The following is a 25627-nucleotide window of genomic DNA, read 5'->3' as shown; positions in this document are numbered from 1 at the left end:
GTCCTCCAAGCATGGTCAGGGCAGGTATGTCACCTACACTGCCCACTGGGTGAACTTGGTAATGGCTGGGAAGCAGGGAATGGGTAGCTCAACAACAACAGTGGAGTTGGTGTCACCGCCACGGATTGCACGCGGTTCTGCCACCACCTCTACTCCTCCATCGCTCTCTACCTCGTCTTCTTCTTCTTCTTACTCTGCTGCTGGGTCCTCCTTCTCCTCCTCCACACCTGTGCACCCCCAGCTCCCCCTAGGCTATTCGACATGCCAGGTACGCCGTTGTCACGCTGTCTTGGGGATGACGTGCCTGGAAAGCAAAAACCATACCGGATCTGTACTCCTGTCATCTCTGCAGTCACAGGCCGATCGGTGGCTGACCCCACACCAACTGCAGATCGGAAAAGTGGTGTGTGACAATGGAAGCAATCTGTTGGCAGCGTTGAGACTAGGCAATTTAACACATGTGCCCTGCATGTGCAAACCCTACTGGTTTAATTTTTTCTGGCCTCTGTGCTTCAGTGGCTGCAACCAAAAAAACTGGGCAAACAATGTCTACAAGGTCAACGTATGGCAAAAAATGACTATTTTCAGCATTTATATGGCATATTTTTTCTGGCAACTGTGCTTCAGTGGCTGCGTCCAAAAAAATGCATATTTTCTGCATTTATATGGCATAATTTTTCTGGCCTCTGTGCTTCAGTGGCTGCAACCAAAAAATTTATATTTTCAGCATTTATATGGCATAATTTTTCTGGCAACTGTGCTTCAGTGGCTGCGACCAAAAAAATGCATATTTTCAGCATTTATATGGCATAATTTTTCTGGCCTCTGTGCTTCAGTGGCTGCAACCAAAAAAATTTATATTTTCAGCATTTATATGGCATCATTTTTCTGGCAACTGTGCTTCAGTGGCTGCGACCAAAAAAATGCATATTTTCTGCATTTATATGGCATAATTTTTCTGGCCTCTGTGCTTCAGTGGCTGCAACCAAAAAAATTTATATTTTCAGCATTTATATGGCATAATTTTCTGGCCTCTGTGCTTCAGTGGCTGCAACCAAAAAAATGCATATTTTCAGCATTTATATGGCATAATTTTTCTGGCAACTGTGCTTCAGTGGCTGCGACCAAAAAAGTGACTATTTTCAGCATTTATATGGCATATTTTTTCTGGCCTCTGTGCTTCAGTGGCTGCGGCCAAAAAAACTGGGCAAACAATGCCTACAAGGTCAACGTATGGCAAAAAATGACTATTTTCAGCATTTATATGGCATATTTTTTCTGGCAACTGTGCTTCAGTGGCTGCAACCAAAAAAACTGGGCAAACAATGTCTACAAGGTCAACGTATGGCGAAAAATTACTATTTTCAGCATTTATATGGCATATTTTTTATGGCAACTGTGCTTCAGTGGCTGCGTCCAAAAAAACTGGGCAAACAATGCCTACAAGGTCAACGTATGGCAGTTGTTTAAAGAGAACAGTAGATTACTAGCCAGCAAAGCTACCTAAGCTAAAATGTCCCTCAAATCCCTGCAGACTTCTGTCCCTCCAATACAGAGCAGTATCAAGCAGATTACTAGCCAGCAAACTTACTATCATCTGTCCCTGAAATCACTAACAGCTCTCCCCCTACACTATCTCTTCCAAGCACACACAGGCAGATTTTTCAGATACATTTTTGCCCTTGATCCCCCTCTGGCATGCCACTGTCCAGGTCGTTGCACCCTTTAAACAACTTTAAAATCATTTTTCTGGCCAGAAATGTCTTTTCTAGATGTTAAAGTTCGCCTTCCCATTGAAGTCTATGGGGTTCGCGAACCGCTCGCATTTTTGCGCAAGTTCGTGAATATGTTCGCGAACTTTTTTTCCGACGTTCGCTACATCCCTACTGGGGAGTGCGTTGTCTGGTTGTTGCCGTTCCTGTTGTAAAATTCTGAGGTATTGGGACGATCTCATGACCAATGGATGTTCTCTAAGGGGGTTATTTATCAAGGTCCGAATTTATCTCAATATCGGCTGCTACAAACTCCGGTTTTTAACGCTTATTTATTATTAAGTTTTCCCAAAAATTTGCTTTGCGCTAAAAACTCTGATTTTCACTATTTTTTCAAAAGTTTCACCCGATTTTTACCCGAAACCTCAGATTTTTGCAGATACTTTGGGGTATGGCACGAGACCCAGTGCACATCAATAAAATCATTGGGACTTATCCCATTGAATTATATGCAACCTCAACAGGTCTGAGATGCTGGGATTTCAAATTCGGAGTTTTCCAGCCTCGGGGTTTAATAAATTCCAAAAAAAATTGTGAATTTTTAAAAGCCCGATTTTATAAAAAAAATTTTTTGCATACGGGGCTTAGTAAATAACCCTCTTAGAAGTGTTTCTAGGTCGTACCATGTTGTGTATCGAAATGTATAAACCGTAAGGTTTACCAATGATATTGATGGGGGTTCAGTGTCTAACTAATGTTGTAGTATTGTTTTGGCAGCTGCCTCTAGTCTTCCCATCAGATTTTTTTCTGCTTTTGTTAGTTGTGTGTATAAAGTAGTGTTGCTGAATAAGACCCATTCTAGTTGTGTTTGGAGTGGTTTTCCAGCCATCTGTGCCCCGTATGAAACCACCTAATGGCAAAAAGTTTGTAATATAGACCAGGACCATAGAGTAGGTTGTGTATTAGCTTGGCTTTAGGGGAACATCATCTAAGACATTTATCAGAGGAGAGATTACCCATTTTGTGTCTTCTAATTGGGGTAAGAAATGAGTTATGAAAAATGTGGAGAGACATTTCTTGATATCTGCTTGCTGGGAGTAATTTCATAATGTTTATATGTTGTTAAGATGTCTGGTGTTGTGGTATTTGGAATCTCGGTGGTCCATGTGAAGCTAGATCTTTCTTCGCTTTCTGTTTCGATTAATGTTCTGATAGTCTGGTATATTTGTGAGGTTGTTTGTTTTCTGTTTTTATTTTTCCAAATCTGATTAAGCGGGATGCTTTTGTCTCTGTTAATTGTTTTATTGCGTGATTTGCAAAATGAGTCATTTGCACGCTTAAAAAAAGATGTGGTGTCGTGATTAGGTATTTTTCTGATAGTTTTCTATATTATATATTATATTGATAGTTTTCTGAATGTTTTCTGAAAACTCCAAGATGGCAATTGGAGCAGTCCCTGGATCAACTAAGAGCTATTTTCAATAACCCTGTATTTTCTCACTTGCTAAAAAGTTATCAAACCCTTTCTTGAAGTTGTCTAATGCACCTTTCCAAAGATTAAGATAGAACTTTCTTCTAATTGGAATGTCTACTGGAAGGAACTACTGCTAAATAAAACATTTATTATATGATTCCCTTAGATATTTATACATAGTTATCACATCACCCCTCAAGTGCCTCTTGGCCAACTTGGCCAGTCTTTCTTCATAACTGAGACTTTCTATTCCCTTTATCAGTCTAGTTGCTCTTTTTCAGACTCTTAGAGTTGACATTTAGTAGAGTAGGTGTAGGAAATAAGCTGATATTGGGTTCAGAAGATGTTGGCATGGTTTGCAATGCATTCTTATGGGTAGAGAGAGAACGTGGCAGAGAGCTTATATTGGCTTCAGGAGATACAGCATGGAAAGGTGTTCATATTTGGACTTATTTGGGTTGAGGGAAGGAGTTGATATTGGGTAGAGGGATTGTGGGGTTGTGGGGAGGGGTTGATATTGCGTTCATTGTTAAGGGGAGGAGTTGATATTGGGTACAGGGGTTGTGAAGAGGTGTTGATATTGGGTACAGGGGTCAAGGGGTGGAGTTGATATTAGGTACAGGGTTTGTGGGGAGGAGTTGATATTGGGTACACGGGTTAAGGGATGGAGTTGATATTGGGTACAGGGGTTGAGGGGTGGAATTGATATTGGGTACTGGGATTGTGGGAGAAGTTGATATTAGGTACAGGGGTTGTGGGGAGGGGTTGATATCGGGTACAGGTGTTGTGGGGGGGGTTAATATTAGATACATGGGTTGAAGGGTGGCGTTGATATTGGGAACAGGGGTTGAGGGGTGGGGTTGATATTGGGTACAGGGGTTGAGGGGTGGAGTTGATATTGGGTACAGGGGTTGAGAGGCGGAGTTGATATTGGGTACAGGGGTTGAGAGGTGGAGTTGATATTGGGTCAAGGGGTTGTGGGGAGGAGTTTATATTGGGTAAAGTGATTGAGGAGCGGAGTTGATATTGGGTACTGGGGTTGTGGGGGAGGAGTTGATATTGGGTAAACAGGTTGAGGAGTAGAGTTTATATTGGTTACTGGGGTTGTGGGGAGGAGTTGCTATTGGATACAGGGGATATGGGGATGAGTTGATGGGAAGTGTGTTTTGCAGAGATACATTGATGAAAAAGGAATATGGTTTACAGTGAGAATGTGAGAAAACTGACACAATGTTTGATGGTTTGGGGGCATTGTCAGATGAGTTCTTTGATTATATGGGGGGCAGATAATATGTACTGGCTGTTCTATTAGTTGTAGTTCTGCAATGCAGGGAGGGCTGTAGGCTTGCTATTTGCACTTTAGGAACATGAACAATTGAAGCTGACACCTTCTCCATGTACAAAATACTGTGTGAAATCTACATTCCCTTTCCATAATAAACTCTCTGCCCAGTCAGACCTATCAGAACTGCCAGCCGTGCCTTAGGCAGAATTCATTCAGTGCTTAGATGTGTTACACTGAGATCGGCAACATAATGATATCTAACGGGAACATTCCTACAATAACCTGTGATAAAGCAATTTCCTCTGCCTGGGAGTTCCATGGAGAAGAAAGAGAACCCCGCCGCTGAGTGCTGGGACCTTGTCAGGTCATTAGGCAGCAGTTTTGGGCTTTGATACTTCAGTGGCTGACGTTTAGGATTGAGGATTTTGTACTAGACACGTTGAACTGTAGGTGTTTGTAGGTGTGGAAGTATGTCAATGGGGGCAGCAATCTGTGTTTGTATCAACTGTATACCTCCCTCCAATTGCTTCTTTATTTATATACAGTTCAATTAATTACAGGAGCTTTTAATGATTTTGTCCAACCTAATTTCTCCTGGTCCGATAAACCTTGGCGCAGCTTCTGCCTTGCGGTTGTTGGACAGTTGCTCCAAGTTCCCCTGTTTAATTTTGGTGGTTGCGGGTTTCTGGGAAATTTAGATCTATAGCAGCAGAAGGTCAGCAGGTTGGCTGCACCATCTTAATAAGTGGGAAATAAATCTCATATATACCCAGTAACAATATAATTGAGTCTGGAAATTATGCTTACAACAGAGTTCAATCCATCAGGTTCTGTTTGGTCCATCAGGTACAGCAGTTCACTCAAAGCAATTACCTTCTAGTAGATCCAGAGTAGAGAACCTTTTGTGAATATTCAACCCAGATCTCACTCTTAGGTGCTGGGTCTTATGGCCTATTCACAGCTTTGAGAACCCTGGGGAAGCCACCTCCTAGTTTTAGGAACCATTAATCTAGACTTCAGTCACACTTAAGAGGACCTGAGCTGCTATGACATCACATCATGCCTGAGTCTCTCCCTGCTCACTCATAGCTCTGGGCTCAGATTACAACAGAGAAGGGAGGGGAGGAGGGAGAGAGGAGCAAACTGAGCATGCTCAAGCCCAAGCCCTGGAGGTTTAAGCTGAAAACAGGAAGTCTGATACAGAAGCCCATGAGTACACAATGGAAGGAAAGAAATGTGGTGTTTCTTTTGACAGAAGACTCTGAGCAGCATTACTTTGAGCATACCTCCCAACATTTTGGAAATAAAAAGAGAGATAAAAATGTTGCTGCACATAGCGTGTCAATCTTTGACCACGCCGATTTGTGTGACCACACCCCTAATTACCATGTTCAGTTTACAAAATTTGCCAGGTTATGAAAGTTTGAACATATTTCTGCGTTTTTTTCCAGTTATTACAGTTTTGCTAATGAAGGTGAATTGCCCTTTAAGATGTGAGTCTAACTTTTGCCAACAGACCTGTTATATTATATTGTTACAATTACTTTTTTTGCTTAGCTAGAAATTGTTACAAAAGTATCTTATCTGCTGCTCTGGCTGTTCTGGGCTTTCTGCCTAAAGCCAATTAAGTTAGAAACGTTGTTTCTTTTTCTGGCTGTTCAGAAAAACGGGACTTTCCAGTACAAACGAGGGACTGCAGTTTGAGCTGTCAAAAGAGGGACTGTCCCTGTAAAAACAGGACAGTTGGGAGGTATGCTTTGAGGGTTTACTGGTATATTTAGGTGGACCTTTCTGATAAGGCTTACTTAGTTTTAACCCTTTCTTCTCCTTTAAAGGGGGCTTAGATGATTTCTTGGACAAGCAGAATATCCAGGGCAATTGTGATACTAAAATCTACAATTAATAATAGATATTGACATATATATATATAGTTTATGTGGGTTTATGGAGGGGATGGTGTGATTGATTTGGAGGAGTTGATTTTTTTCAACTTAAAGGGATACTGTCATGGGAAAAAAATTTTTTTTTTAAATGAATCAGTTTATAGTGCTGCTCCAGCAGAATTCTGCACTGAAATCCATTTCTCAAAAGAGCAAACAGATTTTTTTATATTCAATTTTGAAATCTGACATGGGGCTAGACATTTTGTCAATTTCCCAGCTGCCCTAAGTCATATGACTTGTGCTCTGATAAACTTCAATCACTCTTTACTGCTGTACTGCAAGTTGGAGTGATATCACCTCCTCCCTTCCCCCCCCCCAGCAGCCAAACAAAAGAACAATGGGAAGGTAACCAGATAGCAGCTCCCTAACACAAGATAACAGCTGCCTGGTAGATCTAAGAACAACACTCAATAGTAAAAACCCATGTCCCACTGAGACACATTCAGTTACATTGAGAAGGAAAAACAGCAGCCTGCCAGAAAGCATTTCTCTCCTAAAGTGAAGGCACAAGTCACATGACCAGGGGCAGCTGGGAAATTGACAATATGTCTAGCCCCATGTCAGATTTCAAAATTGAATATAAAAAAATCTGTTTGCTCTTTTCAGAAATGGATTTCAGTGCAGAATTCTGCTGGAGCAGCACTATTAACTGGTTCATATTTGAAAAATATTTTTTTCCCATGTCAGTATCCCATTAACTACGTAACTATGCAAAATGGAGCATTTTCTTTTGCACCCAAAATGGAGCATTTTCTTTTGCACCCTCCAACTGTATACAGCTTCACAGATACAAAAAGTAGCATGTGCCAGCACAGTGTGCAAAAGAGAGTGCAAATGTTCTTATTTGCACCTGATGAATTGCACCTGTAACTCTAGGGCCCCCCGAGTACTTGAGCATAATACACACTAATAGGTGTAACAGATGGCTTTATGCAAGACAACGTGGTGCTTTAATGAGGGTACATTCTGCCCAATTTGTTGCTTGGAATTGTGCCTGTAAGTAGGAATGTTGGGAGGAGAGCGTTCCCGTGGCTTTCTGCATTCCTACGTTTATCCTCCATCTCTTTAATGCCACGTGCAGAGCAGAGAGAAGCGGGTGCCGCTGCTGTAATGGGTTCGTTGGTCATAATTAGCAGGACGCAGTATCGTTGGTCCGGTTATTAGTGACAGAATGTCATCAGTTAACTGCAATCCATGCGGATGTGTCCCACCATTTAGATCCTCCCCAAACTTGGCACATTAATCACAGGCTGCTCCTCTCGCCTTTATCAGGGGTCCATTTGTGGAGCCGTGTGTGAGTGGTTCCTACCATGTAATCACATTAATTTTAGGTTGAGCATTTTCTTCTCAGCTGGGAGTCAGGCATCTGTCTGCAGCTTGTGCTCATCCGCTCCATCGAGATGGTCCTCACGTTGCTGTCAGCACCTAAACCCCAGTCATGTCAGCGAGAGAGACTGTGATGTGCAAAACTGCAGCTACATTTCCTCTCACAGTCCATTGGAACACATTGGTTCTTCCTCTAAACCCAAAAAGTGCAAAAAAATTGGTGCAATGGGTAAGTGGTTAGGTAACGAACAGAGGGGCGACGAGAGGGATGGGGCAAGTCATACAAGTCAGACGCCTAGGACACCCTTACCTTAGCTGGCCCAGCACATGGGGGGCCAAACTGGGCCCAGAGCTGGCCAATTTCCAACCAATTCCCAAGTTGTGTATTTTCTCCTCCCCAAACCCAGAACCTGCCTCCTGGAAGAGAGTAGGATTGAAAATGGAAATGGTTGTGCCTGAAGTGTTCATGTTCCCGTCTCAGTTCTGATTGGCTAAGGTCATCAGTCATTTAGCCGGGTTGCTGACAGTTGGCTTTTCTGTAACTGCTAGAATGTCATTTAATTCATTCTCCAATCCAAGAAGACCATGTCACCAATCTGCCCAAGCCACACCTACTTTCAGTCACGCCCCTTTTCAGGTTCACTATTCAGAGCTAAAACATTCACCCACTGGCTGAGCATCTTAGGAAAATGATCTCATGAAATAATGTGAAGTAATGAAAATATCGATGAATATAATATATCCTTGCCCCCCATTAGGGTCCTCTGATTCTGTTTGTCCTACCAAAACAAAATCCACCCCCCCCCCATGTGCAGCCAGTAGATAGTCAGATCCTTTCTATGATCTGTTTTAGTCTTTGTTTTGTGACTTGCGGTTCCACAATGCTTTGCTCTTGCTCCTGTGGGGGCCACTGAGTGACACCGCCCCCTGCTGGCGCTCCTAAACAGCCAATAGCAGGACAGCGCTAAGTACATAGTAAAACACAATGGATGGGTGACAAAGGAAATAGTAAGCGTGTCTGTCTAAAAATGAAGTTTAATTGACAAGTAAAATGTGTGGTTGTGTTGCTTACCGCAAGTGCACTGCTGATGACCTGACAAGCCCATACACAGCCTGGCAGACTTCCAGCATCTTGGCACGTCCCAAATCTCAAGCCTGGAGAGATGCAAATCAGAGGCAAAATCAAGAAAATACTTATCATTTCCCAAACAACTTCTCTCCTCTCACTCTCAATATCTCCTTGTTAAATACATACAGAGATACTGTAGAGACACAGCGCCGTGTATGGCTGTATAGGTGTATGTGTGTATAGGTGTATGGAAGTATAGTTGTATAGGTGTATTGGTGTATAGTTGTATAGGTGTATGTGTGTATAGTTGTATAGGTGTATGTGTGTATGTGTGTATAGTTGTATAGGTGTATGTGTGTATAGTTGTATAGGTGTATGTGTGTGTATTGGTGTATAGGTGTATGTGTGTATAGTTGTATATGTGTATGTGTGTATAGTTGTATAGGTGTATGGGTGTATAGCTGTATCGGTGTATAGGTGTATTGGTGTATAGTTGTATAGGTGTATAGTTGTATAGGTGTATTGGTGTATAGGTGTATAGGTGTATGGGTGTACAGTTGTATAGGTGTATAGTTGTATGGGTGTATAGTTGTATAGGTGTATGTGTGTATAGGTGTATAGGTGTATGTGTGTATGTGTGTATAGTTGTATAGGTGTATGTGTGTATAGTTGTATAGGTGTATGTGTGTATGTGTGTATAGTTGTATAGGTGTATGTGTGTATAGTTGTATAGGTGTATGTGTGTATAGTTGTATAGGTGTATGTGTGTATTGGTGTATAGGTGTATGTGTGTATAGTTGTATATGTGTATGTGTGTATAGTTGTATAGGTGTATGGGTGTATAGCTGTATCGTTGTATAGGTGTATTGGTGTATAGTTGTATAGGTGTATAGTTGTATAGGTGTATTGGTGTATAGGTGTATGGGTGTATAGTTGTATAGATGTATTGGTGTATAGTTGTATAGGTGTATGGGTGTATAGTTGTATAGGTGTATAGTTGTATGGGTGTATAGTTGTATAGGTGTATTGGTGTATAGTTGTATGGGTGTATAGTTGTATAGGTGTATGGGTGTATAGGTGTATGGGTGTATGGGTTATGGGTGTATAGTTGTATGGGTGTATAGTTGTATAGGTGTATGGGTGTATGGGTGTATAGTTGTATAGGTGTATGGGTGTATAGTTGTATGGGTGTATAGTTGTATAGGTGTATTGGTGTATAGTTGTATAGGTGTATGGGTGTATAGTTGTATAGGTGTATAGTTGTATGGGTGTATAGGTGTATTGGTGTATAGTTGTATGGGTGTATAGTTGTATAGGTGTATGGGTGTATAGTTGTATAGGTGTATGGGTGTATAGTTGTACAGGTGTATGGGTGTATAGTTGTATAGGTGTTTTGGTGTATAGTTGTTTGGGTGTATGGGTGTATAGGTGCATGGGTGTATAGTTGTATAGGTGTTTTCGTGTATAGTTGTATAGGTGTATGGGTGTATAGTTGTATAGGTGTTTTCGTGTATGGGTGTATAGCTGTATAGCTGTATAGGTTATGGGTGTATGGGTGTATAGTTGTATGGGTGTATAGGTGTATGGGTGTATGGGTGTATAGTTGTATAGGTGTTTTGGTTTATAGTTGTATAGGTGTATGGGTGTATAGTTGTATAGGTGTTTTGGTGTATGGGTGTATAGCTGTATAGGTGTATGGGTGTATAGCTGTATAGGTGTATGGGTGTATAGCTGTATAGGTGTATGGGTGTATAGCTGTATAGGTGTATGGGTGTATAGCTGTATAGGTGTATGGGTGTATAGCTGTATAGGTGTATAGGGGCATTAGGGATACGCGCAGTCTGGTCCTGTCCCTCACTGAGGACAAAGGGTTTCATTGTATAGAAAAGTGCGAGACTCTTGTGTATAAATAAGGCTTCGCTCTCACACTTAATCTAACCATCAAAGGGGATTGCGCCAAACTGCCTTGCAAATATCTGCCCCTCCCATCAATAACCAAACAATTACAATATTGTGTATTTATTGGCCTTGTTCCAGAATTGGTTCTGTATTGTAACATTTGTGTAGGTAATGTGTGATCTTGCGCAGTGAGTTTTTGTGCTGATTCCAGATGCAACTGCCATTTTTAGTGAACTGCTTTTTACAAATTTCTGCCACTAAATGTCATTTTAGTCCTCCCGACTAACTCAGGGCAGGGAAGCTGGGCCGTGATGTAGCGTGAGTTGGGGCGTGATGTAATGGGGCGGATGGGAAGTAACAGGGGCTATGACGGGGCCATCGGCCAATCGCCGCTTCAATTCCAGGGAATCCTGCCCGGTTTTCCTAATTTGAAAACCAGGCAGGTAGTTTTGACAGCCATTCAAAAAAACGGTCAAAACCGGACAGGTGGCAACCTGACACTTTAGTCTCAGTCCTGCTTGGCTTGAGCGACTCCCTGTTGGGTTATGCAGTTCTGTATGTATAAATAAAACCTGCTCCATCTCTAACATGTTCTGGGTTGCGCAGTTTTATATGTTTCAATAAAGCTTGCTCCACCTATAATGGGTGCTGGGTTATGCAGTTCCATATGTCTCAATAAAGCCTGCTCCATCTGTAATGGGTGCTGGGTTGTGCAGTCCCTATGTCTCAATAAAGCCTACTCCATCTGTAATGATTCCTGGGTTGTGAAGTTCCATGTGTCTCAATAGAACGTGCCCCATCTGTAATGTCATCTGGGTTGTGCAGTTCCATATGTCTCAATAGAACTTGCTCCATCTGTAATGTCTTCTGGGTTGTGCAGTTCCATATGTCTCAATAAAGCCTGCTACATCTGTAATGTGTGCTGGGTTGTAAAGTTCCATCAGTCTCAATAAAGCGTGCTCCACCTGCAATGTCTTCTGGGTTGTGCAGTTCCATGTGTCCCAATAAAGCCTGCTGCATCTGTAATGTGTGCTGGGTTGTGCAGTTCCATATGTCACAATAAAACCTGCTCCATCTGTAATGTATTCTGGGTTATGAAGTTCCATATGTCTCAGTAAAGCTTGATCCATCTGTAATGGGGGTTGGGTTGTGCAGTTCCATATGTCACAATAAAACCTGCTCCATCTGTATTGTGGGTTGTGAAGTTCCATATATCACAATAAAGACTGTTCCATCTGTAATGGGCGCTAGTTGTGCAGTTCCAGATGTTTCAATAACTACTGCTCCATCTGTAATAGATGCTAGTTGTGCAGTTCCATATGTCGCAATACAGACTGCTCCATCTATAAGATGTGCTCTGTTGTGAAGTTCCATATGTCTATAAAAAATCCTGCTCCATCTGTAATGTGTGCTGGGCTGTGCATTTCCATATTCCTAAATAAAATCTGCTTGTTCGTACATTGCTTACTGTTACTGTGGATATATAGAAGGAACATGTGCAGTGTGCCGTATACTTTATTTAACGGGACAGGTGACCTTGAAACTAACCGAATTTTGAATTATTTCAATTTTTGTTCGTAATCTCATCGGTTTAGAAAGCAAACTGTTATATAGAAGATGAGAAGTAGCGGTTCCGAATATATTATATTTATAGTAGATAAAACATGTTATTACGAATATAAAACAGAAGGGTTCTGCTTCTGGGAAACCAGTTATATATTTACATTTCATGGGGGTGAGCAAATACTGTGGATCAAAAACAAAATAATGGAGATCATTTGCAAATTGACATGGCGGTTTGCATCACACTATGGTATAGCGCCCTCCTAAGTCTGCTCCATCTGTATGCTCTGACCATGTGCATGTAAATGCAGTAATTTGTGATCTGTATGTACTAGGGTTGCCACTAGGAAAATACTGGCTGGATGGCAACCCTAGTTTAGGCTGATCTTGATTCTTATATATGTCATGAAGCCCCACCTCTTTGTAATGGACTTTCTTGTTGGAGTCTGCTCCTACGATCATCGTTAATCAATATCAAGCTGATTTATATGTGGTGCAGCTCCATCTGTATGTGATTAATCTGATCATGTATATGTGTTGGTTCTCCATCTGTATGTGATTAACCTGATCATTTATATGTGTTGGTTCTCCATCTGTATGTGATTAACCTGATAATTTATATTTGGTGATGCTCCATCTATATGTGATTAACCTGATCATTCATGTGTTGGTTCTCCATCTGTATGTGATTAACCTGATCATTCATATGTGTTGGTTCTCCATCTGTATGTGATTAACCTGATCATTTATATGTGTTGGTTCTCCATCTGTATGTGATTAACCTGATAATTTATATTTGGTGATGCTCCATCTATATGTGATTAACCTGATCATTCATGTGTTGGTTCTCCATCTGTATATGAGTATCCTGATCATTTATATGTGTTGGTTCTCCATCTGTATGTGATTAACCTGATCATTTATATGCGTTGGTTCTCCATCTGTATGTGATTAACCTGATCATTTATATTTGGTGATGCTCCATCTGTATGGGATTATCCTGATCATTCATATGTGTTGGTTCTCCATCTGTATGTGATTATTGTGATCATTCATATGTGTTGGTTCTCCATCTGTATATGATTAACCTGATAATTTATGTTTGGTGATGCTCCATCTGTATGTGATTTACCTGATCATTCATATGTGCTGGTTTTCCATCTGTATGTGATTAATTTGATAATTTATATTTGGTGATGCTCCATTTATATGTGATTAACCTGATCATTCATATGTGTTGGTTCTTCATCTGTATGTGATTAACGTGATCATTCATATGTGTTGGTTCTCCATCTGTATGTGATTAACCTGATCATTCATATGTGTTGGTTCTCCATCTGTATGTGATTAACCTGATCATTCATATGTGTTGGTTCTCCATCTGTATGTGATTAACCTGATAATTTATATTTGGTGATGCTCCATCTGTATGTGATTATCCTGATCATTCATATGTGTTGGTTCTCCATCTGGATGTGATTATTGTGATCATTCATATGTGTTGGTTCTCCATCTGGATGTGATTAACTTGATAATTTATATGTGTTGGTTTTCCATCTGTATGTGCTGATCTTTGTCATTTATATGTCCGGATGCTCCATGTAAGTTTTTCTTTGATTAATATTGTGATTTTTATACTCTTGGTTAAATCAGAATTTGTTCTAACCATATTACTTAGGAGATTTGGAACTTTACTGTAAGTACCTAGATAGATTATTCCATAAAGTTTACTGGGCACCTTATGTGTATGACAATAGTCTCATGTAAATTCCTCTTATCCACCTTGCACTTTCTGGATCTTACAGGACTTCTACTAATGACACATGGACTATATTTAGTTGTGTATCAGTCAATATGTACTGATTTCTATAACTCCTCCATTTCCATTGGTTCCTCTGTGCAGAGTGATGTGATATTAAGGGTAAAATAAAAAGATTAAGGGGAAATGAAAGATTGGGTGAGATCTGCTGTTCTGCTGGGGTTTGTAAAAATCCTGTCCTGATTCCAGTGATTAGTTGCACTTGGCCTTTTTTTGTGAGTTGTGTATTTAAAGTGTCCCTCTCCTGGTTATTGTCCTCCTGGTCTGATGTCTCTTGCCCCTAATCCAGGCCGATGTCTCTTGCCCTTGACCCTGGCAAATGTCTCTTGTCCCTAATCAGGTTTTATCTCTCTTGCCCCCTCCCCAGCTGATGTCTGTCTGGCACATGTAGACTGTCTCTTTATGGCACGCTCTGCTGTCGGCTGCTGTGGAAACAATCTTTTTGGATTCTTAGATTTTTTTTCTCAGTGTTTCATGAAAATTCATTAATGTGTGACATTTAAGCAGAGTGTCAGTGAGGTGTGTGGCTGGGGACTGGCTGCTGCATCAATACATCGCTCACATCTTGTCAATATTCTGGGGGGGGTACCTCTCATGCCACTCGTCACCCACTCACTCACTGGCTCCTTAATCAACACAAACCCAGGGACAACGACCAATCACATCCCTTCACTGCTTCATAATATGTTCTCCCTCACCCATCCACCGCTCTATCAGCTCTTGTTTATCTGATGTGACACACACACACATATATATATATATATATATATATATATATAAATATATATACACACACACACTCACACGCATATACACACAAATATATTCTAATGGAACAGAGACGCCTTTATCAACTTGATGCTCAGGGCCTCGTGCTAAATCTGCTCCCAAATCATAAATTAGTACCACTGCCCTTCCTCACTTCTGCCACTCATACCCAGGCCATACGGACAGACTGTGCCTGTCATCGAAGGAAGTAGAGCCGTATGAATAAAGTAGAGGTATATAAAGGAAGTAGAGGTGTATAAAGGAAGGAGAGGTGTATGAAGAAAGTAGAGGTGTATAATGGAAGTAGAGGTGTATGAAAGAAGTAGAGTTGTATGAAAAAAGTAGAACTGTATGAAGGAAGTAGAGGTATATAAAGGAAGGAGAGGTATATAAAGGAAGGAGGGTTGTATGAAGGAAGTAGAGGTGAATGAAGGAAGTAGAGGTGTATAGAGGAAGCAGAGGTGTATGAAGGAAGTAGAGATATATAGAGGAAGTAGAGGTGTATAATGGAAGTAGAGGTGTATAATGGAAGTAGAGGTGTATAATGGAAAGAGAAGTGTATGAAAGAAGTAGAGGTGTATAAAGGAAGCAGAGGTGTATAATGGTAGTAGAGGTGTATAATGGAAGTAGAGGTGTATAATGGAAGTAGAGGTGTATAATGGAAGGTGAAGTGTATTAAAGAAGTAGAGGTGTATAAAGGAAGTAGAGGTGTATAATGGAAGTAGAGGTGTATAAAGGAAGTAGAGGTGTATAATGGTAGTAGAGGTGTATAATGAAAGTAGAGGTGTATAATGGAAGTAGAGGTGTATAATGGAAGGAGAAGTGTATGAAAGAAGTAGAGGTGTATAAAGGAAGTAGAGGTGTATAATGGAAGGAGAAGTGTATTAAAGAAGTAGAGGTGTATAAAGGAAGTAGAGGTGTATAAAGGAAGTAGAGGTGTATAATGGAAGTAGAGGTGTATAATGGAAGTAGAGGTGTATAATGGAAGTAGAGGTGTATAATGGAAGGTGAAGTGTATGAAAGAAGTAGAGATGTATAAAGGAAGTAGAGGTGTATAAAGGAAGTAGAGGTGTATAAAGGAAGTAGAGGTGTATAATGGAAGTAGATGTGTATAATGGAAGTAGAGGTGTATAATGGAAGGAGAAGTGTATGAAAGAAGTAGAGGTGTATGAAGGAAGTAGAGGTGTATAATGGAAGTAGAGGTGTATAATGGAAGTAGATGTGTATAATGGAAGTAGAGGTGTATAATGGAAGGAGAAGTGTATTAAAGAAGTAGAGGTGTATGAAGGAAGTAGAGGTGTATAATGGAAGTAGATGTGTATAATGGAAGTAGAGGTGTATAATGGAAGGAGAAGTGTATGAAAGAAGTAGAGGTGTATGAAGGAAGTAGAGGTGTATAATGGAAGTAGAGGTGTATAATGGAAGTAGATGTGTATAATGGAAGTAGAGGTGTATAATGGAAGGAGAAGTGTATGAAAGAAGTAGAGGTGTATGAAGGAAGTAGAGGTGTATAATGGAAGTAGAGGTGTATAATGGAAGTAGAGGTGTATAAAGGAAGTAGAGGTGTATAATGGTAGTAGAGGTGTATAATGGAAGTAGAGGTGTATAATGGAAGTAGAGGTGTATAATGGAAGTAGAGGTGTATAATGGAAGTAGAGGTGTATAATGGAAGTAGAGGTGTATAATGGAAGTAGAGGTGTATAATGGAAGCAGAAGTGTATGAAAGAAGTAGAGGTGTATAAAGGAAGCAGAGGTGTATGAAGGAAGTAGAGGTATATAAGGGAAGTAGAGGTATATAACGGAAGTAGAGGTATATAAAGGAAGTAGAGGTGTATGAAGGAAGAAGAGGTATATAAAGGAAGTAGAGGTGTATGAAGGAAGAAGAGGTGTATAAAGGAAGCAGAGGTGAATAATGGAAGTAGAGGTGTATAATGGAAAGAGAAGTGTATGAAAGAAGTAAAGGTGTATAAAGGAAGCAGAGGTGTATGAAGGAAGTAGAGATATATAGAGGAGGTAGAGGTGTATAATGGAAGTAGAGCTATATAATGGAAGTAGAGGTGTATAATGGAAGGAGAAGTGTATGAAAGAAGGAGATGTATCTAGAAGTTATTTGAAGGAGATAAAGGTACATTAAGGAAGGAATTGGTAGTCGGTAGATGTGTTAATAAGATGTTAATGTGAATTTCCTCACATAACACCAGATATATAGCTGATTACATTGCAGACATTGGGGTGGGGGATTCAGACTGCTAATGGCAGAGAATGTTCCAGTGGACAAATCTTACTTGACCCCAAATCTAATTAGAAAGGATATATAATGTGTAAAGGTTACAGAGTATCCCCATTGTGCTGAATATGAGCTTAAAGAACAGGGATACAGAGAACCAAAGCAACAGTTGGATAATCAGATGATGCCTGGGAATATTGTGCACTGAACGCTGCTAAATCACATGTGCATTATTATAATTACCTTTCAGTGGGTGGTAAATAGGTATCTATAGCCAGACAGCTCATTGCCAAACACCTCTGATCATCCCTCACTGTTGTTTCTATGCTAATGGGCCACGATATGTTTATATCAATACTGTATGGAAGATGTACTCGGAGAGGATAGGGGACTCATACAGCATTGTGTGCAAGGAGATACAAAGAAGCACATAATACAACTACAGCTTTTCTGCTTGATTTCTTATGGCTCTGTAGATGAATTTACATTTTTATTATTGTAACAGAAAAGTCACCAAATATTTTGTGGTAGAACTTCCCTTAAAGGAGAACTAAAGCCTAACTAAAGAAGTAGCTAGAAATGTTGTACATGATGTTTTGTGCTTCTGTACCAGCCCAAGGCAACCACAGCCCTTTAGCAGTAAAGATCTGTGTCTCCAAAGATGCCCCAGTAGCTCCCCATCTTCTTTTCTGCTGATTCACTGATTCACATGCTCTGTGCTGCTGTCACTTACTGAGCTTAGGGAGCCACTCACAATATACAGTACACATAGAATAGAAATGTCACAATATAAGGCTGATTAGTCATTAATACACATAATTACTACATGGCAGCACAGAAACCAGTGCAATTAGCATCAGAATTGAATAATCAGCAAACCTGTAGCATCAGCTTATATTACAGCCAGGGAAGCTCATTTTCTGCTGGATAATTAGTGACGAGCCCTAAGCTTAGCTTCTCAACAGCCAATCAGAGCCCACTGAGCATGTGAGTGTCACAGACACTTTCCAAGATGGTGACCCCCTGTGACAAGTTTGAAGTCCTGGATCATTGCTGCTATTGACAAGCTCAAACTTTAGCCTCGTGCAATAAGTTCACTATATAAAATAGGACATTTTTAGCCACATTCATTTTTAGGGTTTAGTTCACCTTTAAACGGTAAACGGTACAATAAAAAATATAGAGTATGAATTGTATAGAAAATAACATGTTTGTATGCAAATGGGTATAAAAAGTCAATTTCATTCATAGAAAGTGTTGCAAAACTTGTAGAGGGACCCATTCGTGCTTGTCACTAAATCACAGTCATTTAATGGCTACGTCTCAGTATAAGTCGCGGTGCCCGGGGGCTCAGGGGCTACGGGTGGACTTTATCCTCACACATACAGCTACAGAGTATGAAACAGCCTTGTTATAAATATTTAATAAGACATTCACTCTCTCTGTTCTCAGCAGCAGGAATTGGAGAGAGATCACTTAATATTTTAGAAGGAAAATCCAGTTTTAGGCTGTGAGTTAAGGGGGTTAAATGATGCCATCCGTACTCCGAGACCTCCTCTCAGCATCGTATGTTTTCCTGACTCAGACACTTCACTGCTTATTCACATTTAAAAATAACAGAATAAGTCAGTTTTAAGGAGAACTTTCCTGTAAAGCCAGTGGGGGAGGCAGCCGTGGTTCTTCCTGACAGTGTCTGGCTTTTGGCTACTAGACTTTCAGTTCCAACAGCAACTCCAAGCCACAGCCTCATATCCCTGCCATAGATACTAAATATATAATACTATATACCTGTAGTTCTCATGTATCTACTGTAGTATGGATTGTTACCCAATGGCATTTGCTTCCCAGGGACTCTTAGTTGTATCCTAATACTGTTGCTGAGTCTTATAAGTAAAAGTGCACTCCACACAGTACTTCATTGATTTAGGGTCCAAGGAGTCATAGAACTGAGCAGAGTACCCCCCCCCCTTATGAATGCTCTGGCCCTTAGGACCAGACAGTTGGGGTGAGTAGAAAAGGAAAGCAGAGGGGATGAGAGACAGAAGGAGAGGAGAGAAGGGAAAGGCTGTTAGAGAGACAAATGGGGGAGAGGAGAAATATAGAAGGAGTGAGAAGAGGGAGGATGGGGGAGAGTAAGGCCAAACAGTTGGGGGAGAAAAGGAAAGGAGAGGGGATGAGAGACAGAAGGGGAGAAGGGAAAGGGGGTTAGGGAGTAGAGAGACAAATGGGGGAGAGGAGAAATATAGAAGGAGAGAGAAGAGGGAGGATGGGGGAGAGTAAGGCCAAACAGTTGGGGGAGAAAAGGAAAGGAGAGGGGATGACAGACAGAAGGAGAGAAGGGAAAGGGGGTTAGGGAGTAGAGAGACAAATGGGGGAGAGGAGAAATATAGAAGGGGAGAGAAGAGGGAGGATGGGGGAGAGTAAGGCCAAACAGTTGGGGGAGAAAAGGAAAGGAGAGGGGATGAGAGACAGAAGGAGAGAAGGGAAAGGGGGTTAGGGAGTAGAGAGACAAATGGGGGAGAGGAGAAATATAGAAGGGGAGAGAAGAGGGAGGATGGGGGAGAGTAAGGCCAAACAGTTGGGGGAGAAAAGGAAAGGAGAGGGGATGAGAGACAGAAGGAGAGAAGGGAAAGGGGGTTAGGGAGTAGAGAGACAAATGGGGGAGAGGAGAAATATAGAAGGGGAGAGAAGAGAGAGGATGTGAGAGATTAAGCCCAAACAGTTGGGAGGAAAAGGAAAGGAGAGGGGATGAGAGACAGAAGAAGAGGGACACATGGGGAGGAAGAGAAATGTAGAAGGGAGAGAAGAGGGAGGATAGAGGAGGGTAAGGCCAAAAAGTTGGGGGGGGGATAGAAAAAGGAAGGAGAGGGGGAGTGTTAATAGAGAGAAGATAGGAGGTATAGGACAGTATAATTTGGAGGACTAGGGTAAAGCAATGCCAAAGACCTTGGGAGAATATTTAGGGGGAGAAGGAGAGACAATGAGAGACAGAACTGGAGTAAAGAAGTAGAGATGAAAATATAGCAGGGGAGGGAGAAGAGGAAAGATGGAAGATGAAGGCAAGAGAGGAAAAGACATGTTGAAGAGAATTCTGTGTGAGGTGTATGGGGGAGCTGGGTTGTCTAAGTACAACGGGACAGATTACTGAGCAGTGGTGCCACAAAAAGTAAAGATTTGTATAACTCATTCTGTTCTCTGTCTCCCCTTCCTCAGGTGAGTGCCGGCTGCCATAGCAGGGACCCCCAGCGTGACCTATGTTGATGATTCAGGGTGAGGACTTAGTGAGGACCCCCCGCCGTGCTCCCCAGCACAGAGACCTGCTGCATTAAAGAGGTACCGCACTCATTTATCTGCTAATGACATGAGATGCGTATGCCGCAAGCAAACATAACTCCTGCTGCCAAATACACTTGTTACCTTGCACAATCTGGCAGTCACCTCTAATTCCCGAATTGACTCTGATCTAATTGGGAAATGAAGAGCAGGAAATTGTGCTCACGCCATGTCTGCCCTGGATATTGTTTTCCCTTTCAGGTAGAGTTCAGTGCCATGAGCCGTGTTAAATGAAGTCTGATAAACCAGAGTTGCAATGGGTTAGGGTTAGGTTAGAAGCCAGGTCAGGACCAGGGCTGTAGAATTGAGGAAGAGGGGAAATAGAGGAAGATTGGGGAAAAATATTTGTAAATCAGAGGGTGTTGTAGTTCCACAGCAGATGGAGCACAACTGGTTGGACCTAAATCCTAAGCGTTTTGATTGACACACAATTGAATGAGTTCCTTCACCCATGATATTTGAAAGCTGAGCAGCCCTCAGGAGTAATGCTTTCTCTTTAGTAGCCTACAATTCCCTGAGCTGAGCATAGTGATAAACTACAAACAGATGGAGCAGGGAATGTACCACCCACTTAAGTTGAAAAAGTGGAGTTTATGGCAGATAGTTCAGTCCAGCCCACTCCATCTGTGTATACTGATATTTACAAAGCCGGCACTTGACTCTTCTCTGCTGCTGAAACTTGGTAGCAATTGTTTGTAAATTACATTTTTGGTGGATAGGGGACTGGTGGTACCTTGGGACTGACCTCATCACCAAAATATGAAAGTGTTGGAGTTGGCCAATCCATGTAGACCAGTCCTTGGTATGCCATGTACCAAGGCAGTGATGATAATTAATGAAATGCTTATTTAAAAGTAGGTGGAGCTGCAAATGAGTGTGACATGGGATCATAGTTCCTATTTTTTTTAAAGAATATTTCTAAACTCAAATAAGACACGCTGACCAGCAGAATGGGGTGTTTGTGTGGGCTCCTTCTATTGTTTGATAACTTCCTTTGCCCTGTAGCTGGAATGATGATGGAACTTCCTCTGTGACATCATAACTGTATAATGACCACTTCCTTTGTGCTGGTAACTAGTTTGTTTCTGGTTTAGTGACATCACATCTGCATAATGACCACTTCGTTTGAAGCGATACCTAGAATGATTACGGAACTTCCATTTTGATATCATAACTATATGATGACAACTTCCTTTACGCTGGTATCTAGAATGATTATGGAACTTCCTCTTTGACATCATAAATGTATAATGACCACTTCCTTTGTGCTGGTAGCTACTTTGTTTCTGGTTTAGTGACATCACATCTACATAATGACCACTTCCTTTGACGTGATACCTAGAATGATTATGGAATTTCCATTTTGATATCAATACTATATGATGACCACTTACTTTACGCTGGTAGCTAGAATGATTATGGAACTTCCTCTGTGACATCATAAAAGTATAATGACCACTTCCTTTGTGCTGGTAACTAGTTTGTTTCTGGTTTAGTGACATCAAATCTGCATAATGACCACTTTGTTTGAAGCGATACCTAGAATGATTGCGGAACTTCCATTTTGATATCATAACTATATAATGACAACTTCCTTTACGCTGGTATCTAGAATGATTATGGAACTTCCTCTTTGACATCATAAATGTATAATGACCACTTCCTTTGTGCTGGTAGCTACTTTGTTTCTGGTTTAGTGACATCACAGCTGCATAATGACCACTTAGTTTGAAGTGATACCTAGAATGATTATGGAACTTCCATTTTGATATCATAACTATATGATGACCACTTACTTTACGCTGGTAGCTAGAATGATTATGGAACTTCCTTTTTGACATCATAACTGTATAATGACCACTTCCTTTGGGCTGGTAGCTAGAATGTTTATGGTTCAGTGACATCACAGCCGTATAATGACCACTTCCATTGTGCTGGTAGCTAGAATGTTTATGGTTTGGTGACATCACACACTTATAATGACCACTTCCTTTGCATTGGTACCTAGAATGATTATGGAACTTCCTCTTTGACATCATCACTGTATAATGACCATTTCCTTTGGGCTGGGGCTAGATTGTTTATGGTTCAGTGACATCACAGCTATATAATGACCACTTCCTTTGCTCTGTCAGCAGTCTGCTACAAGTGAATGCTGATTATTTAAGGCAAAAGACATGAGATGTTGTGATTAATACAGGGCAGAATTGCAGCCATGGAAAGAAACGAGGCAACTCACTAGTTCTTAGGATTGAATTTAATATCTCTCATTATTATCCTGACGGCACTTGACAGCAGGGCCCATCTCAGCTCTTGCAGTGATATATTGCACTGACATTGTCATAAGTCTCTGTATGTTCATTCCCCAGTGTACAGCGCAGCCAATAACCACGGTGCTTTATAAATTAAGGCTAATAATTATAATAATACTCTTCTCCTCCCCACTGTGCGACTCGGCAATCTATTCACTGCTTAGTACATTGGGACATGAAGCCAATAAAATAAACAAACGCGGGATGTTACAGACAAACACAGACTTGTGCCGCGCTCAGGAAAGAGTGCAACTTACCGCCGGATTCTGCGGAACTGCCCCGGCAGCAGCTTTCTACTGGTCTTGGCTCGGGAGGTAGGTGCCTACAGTATGTACAGTATGTACAGTATGTACAGTAGGGCCAGATGATGTCACATGATGACTGTAATTGTGTATAATGAGGATAGTTGTGTAAAGAGAAGCTAATGCAAGTGTGAGATAGTGTCAGGAAAGGGATGCATTTGTGGTACAGGTATGGGACCTGTTATCCAGAATGCTCAGGACCTGGGGTTTTCTGATAATGGATCTTTCCGTAATTTGGAATATATATATATATATACATATATATATATATATTTGAAAGACAGGTGCACACCAGGATTTTTAAGAAATTTAAAATTTAAAAATGATTACTTTTATTTATTGCATTTCTAAAATGGATCAGGTAATTTTATAAATGTAATAAATAAAAGTAATACTTTTTAAATTTCTTAAAATCCTGGTGTGCACCTGTCTTTCAAAATTCTTTGTTTGATACTCAGAATGGAGTGCTGGAAATAACTGTTGCACTATATATATATATATATATATATATATATATATATATATATATATATAGATATAGATATAGATATAGATATAGATATAGATATAGATATAGATATATATATATATATATATATATATATAAATAATGGTGCTTTTTATCCATTATTTATGGAGTGCTGGTCCATCCTTTGATGATTATACAGTATTACTTTGACCAAGCACCCGTGAAAATATCAAAGTGGTTGGAGTGCAGGTACCTTGGACATAATATATATATATATATATATATATAGATATATATATATATATATATATATATATATATAGATACAGATATATATAGATATAGATAATATATATATTATACTATTTCTTTTATACTACAGGCATGGGACCTGTTATCCAGAATGCTCATGCTCGGGACCTGGGGTTTTCCAGATCAGGGAAATTTCCGTTATTTGGATCTTCATACCTTAAGTCCACTAGAAAATCATGTAAATATTAAATAAAGCCAATAGGCTGGTTTTGCCTCTAATAAGGATTAATTATATCTTAGTTGGGATCAAGTACAAGAGACTGTTTTATTATTACACAGAAAAAGGAAATCATTTTTAAAACTTTGGATAAAATAGAGTCTATGGGAGACGGCCATTGCGTAATTCAGCACTTTCTGGATAACGGGTTTCCGGATAATGAATCCAATACCTGTATTGGTATTAAGGTGGGTCAGTGTCTGTAATTTTGGGCCCATGTTCTGGGAGTTGTAGTTCACCTGGAAGGACCTGTACCTTGATTTTTATTCCAACCAATCACTTGAGGTTGTAGGGGCTGCCATACAGTTCTACTCCATTGCATTAAATATGTGTGTGTGTATTTGTCAATCCCCAGCCCGTGCACTCATCTGTAGCAACCAATCAGACGTGACCTTTCATTTTCAGGGCACTGTTGCTGACTGGTTGTTTGGGGGTTCAACGCTATCAGTCAATAATATAGAGATTGTCTCAGTCCCAGAGAGTTAATAAGTATTGCACCTTCTCTCTTGTGTCTCTCCCTTTCCTACACTGACCCGGGGGGGGGCATTAAAGGAGAACTAACCCTTACATTTGAATGTGGCTAAAAATGTCCTATTTTATATAGTGAACTTATTGCACGAGGCTAAAGTTTGAGCTTGTCAATAGCAGCAATGATCCAGGACTTCAAACTTGTCACAGGGGGTCACCATCTTGGAAAGTGTCTGTGACACTCACATGCTCAGTGGGCTCTGATTGGCTGTTGAGAAGCTAAGCTTAGGGCTCGTCACTAATTATCCAGCACAAAATGAGCTTCCCTGGCTGTAATATAAGCTGATGCTACAGGTTTGCTGATTATTCAATTCTGATGCTAATTGCACTGGTTTCTGTGCTGCCATGTAGTAATTATGTGTATTAATTACTAATCAGCCTTATATTGTGACATTTCTATTCTATGTGTACTGTATATTGTGAGTGGCTCCCTAAGCTCAGTAAGTGACAGCAGCACAGAGCATGTGAATCAGTGAATCAGCAGAAAAGAAGATGGGGAGCTACTGGGGCATCTTTGGAGACACAGATCTTTACAGCTAAAGGGCTGTGGTTGCCTTGGGCTGGTACAGAAGCACAAAACATCATGTACAACATTTCTAGCTACTTCTTTAGTTAGGCTTTAGTTCCCCTTTATGGGAAGTTCTACCACAAAATATTTGGTGACTTTTTTGTTACAATAATAAAAATGTAAATTCTCCAAACAAGTGTCACCTACAGAGCCATAAGAAATCAAACAGAAAAGCTGTAGTTGTATTATGTGCTTCTTTGTATCTCCCGGCACACAATGCTGAATGAGTCCCCTATCCTCTCCGAGTACATCTTCCATACAGTATTGATATAAACATATCGTGGTTAAGTTAGGCTTTAGTTCTCCTTTAAATTGTGGCCCCACAGATACGTGTAACCCAACCTGCTGGAATTTCCATTCTTCCCGATGCTTCAGTATCTGTCTATCTGACCCCCATTTGAAAGCTGGAAAGAGTCAGCCAAATAATTAAAAAACTGTAAAAAAATCAAGGCCAGTTGAAAAGTTGCTAAGAATTGGCCATTCTATAACATACTAAAAGTT

General features: G+C 40.6%; 1 protein-coding gene across 3 annotated transcripts in view; it reads left to right on the top strand.

The window, feature by feature from the left end:
- The window catches only part of zbtb20.L (zinc finger and BTB domain containing 20 L homeolog), a 449779-nt gene that overhangs the window by 319376 nt on the left and 104776 nt on the right, over positions 1-25627 (top strand). For all 3 annotated transcript variants that reach the window (XM_041581419.1, XM_041581418.1, XM_041581417.1), the window contains one exon: positions 20299-20418. The gene's annotated coding sequence lies outside the window, so the exon portion shown is untranslated. The remainder of the gene's footprint in view (positions 1-20298; positions 20419-25627) is intronic.

Source organism: Xenopus laevis, chromosome 2L (assembly GCF_017654675.1).
Source record: "Xenopus laevis strain J_2021 chromosome 2L, Xenopus_laevis_v10.1, whole genome shotgun sequence".
Classification (NCBI taxonomy): Eukaryota; Metazoa; Chordata; class Amphibia; order Anura; family Pipidae; genus Xenopus; species Xenopus laevis.
Note: the sequence above shows the minus strand (reverse complement) of the source record. Positions and strands in the feature narration are given on the sequence as shown.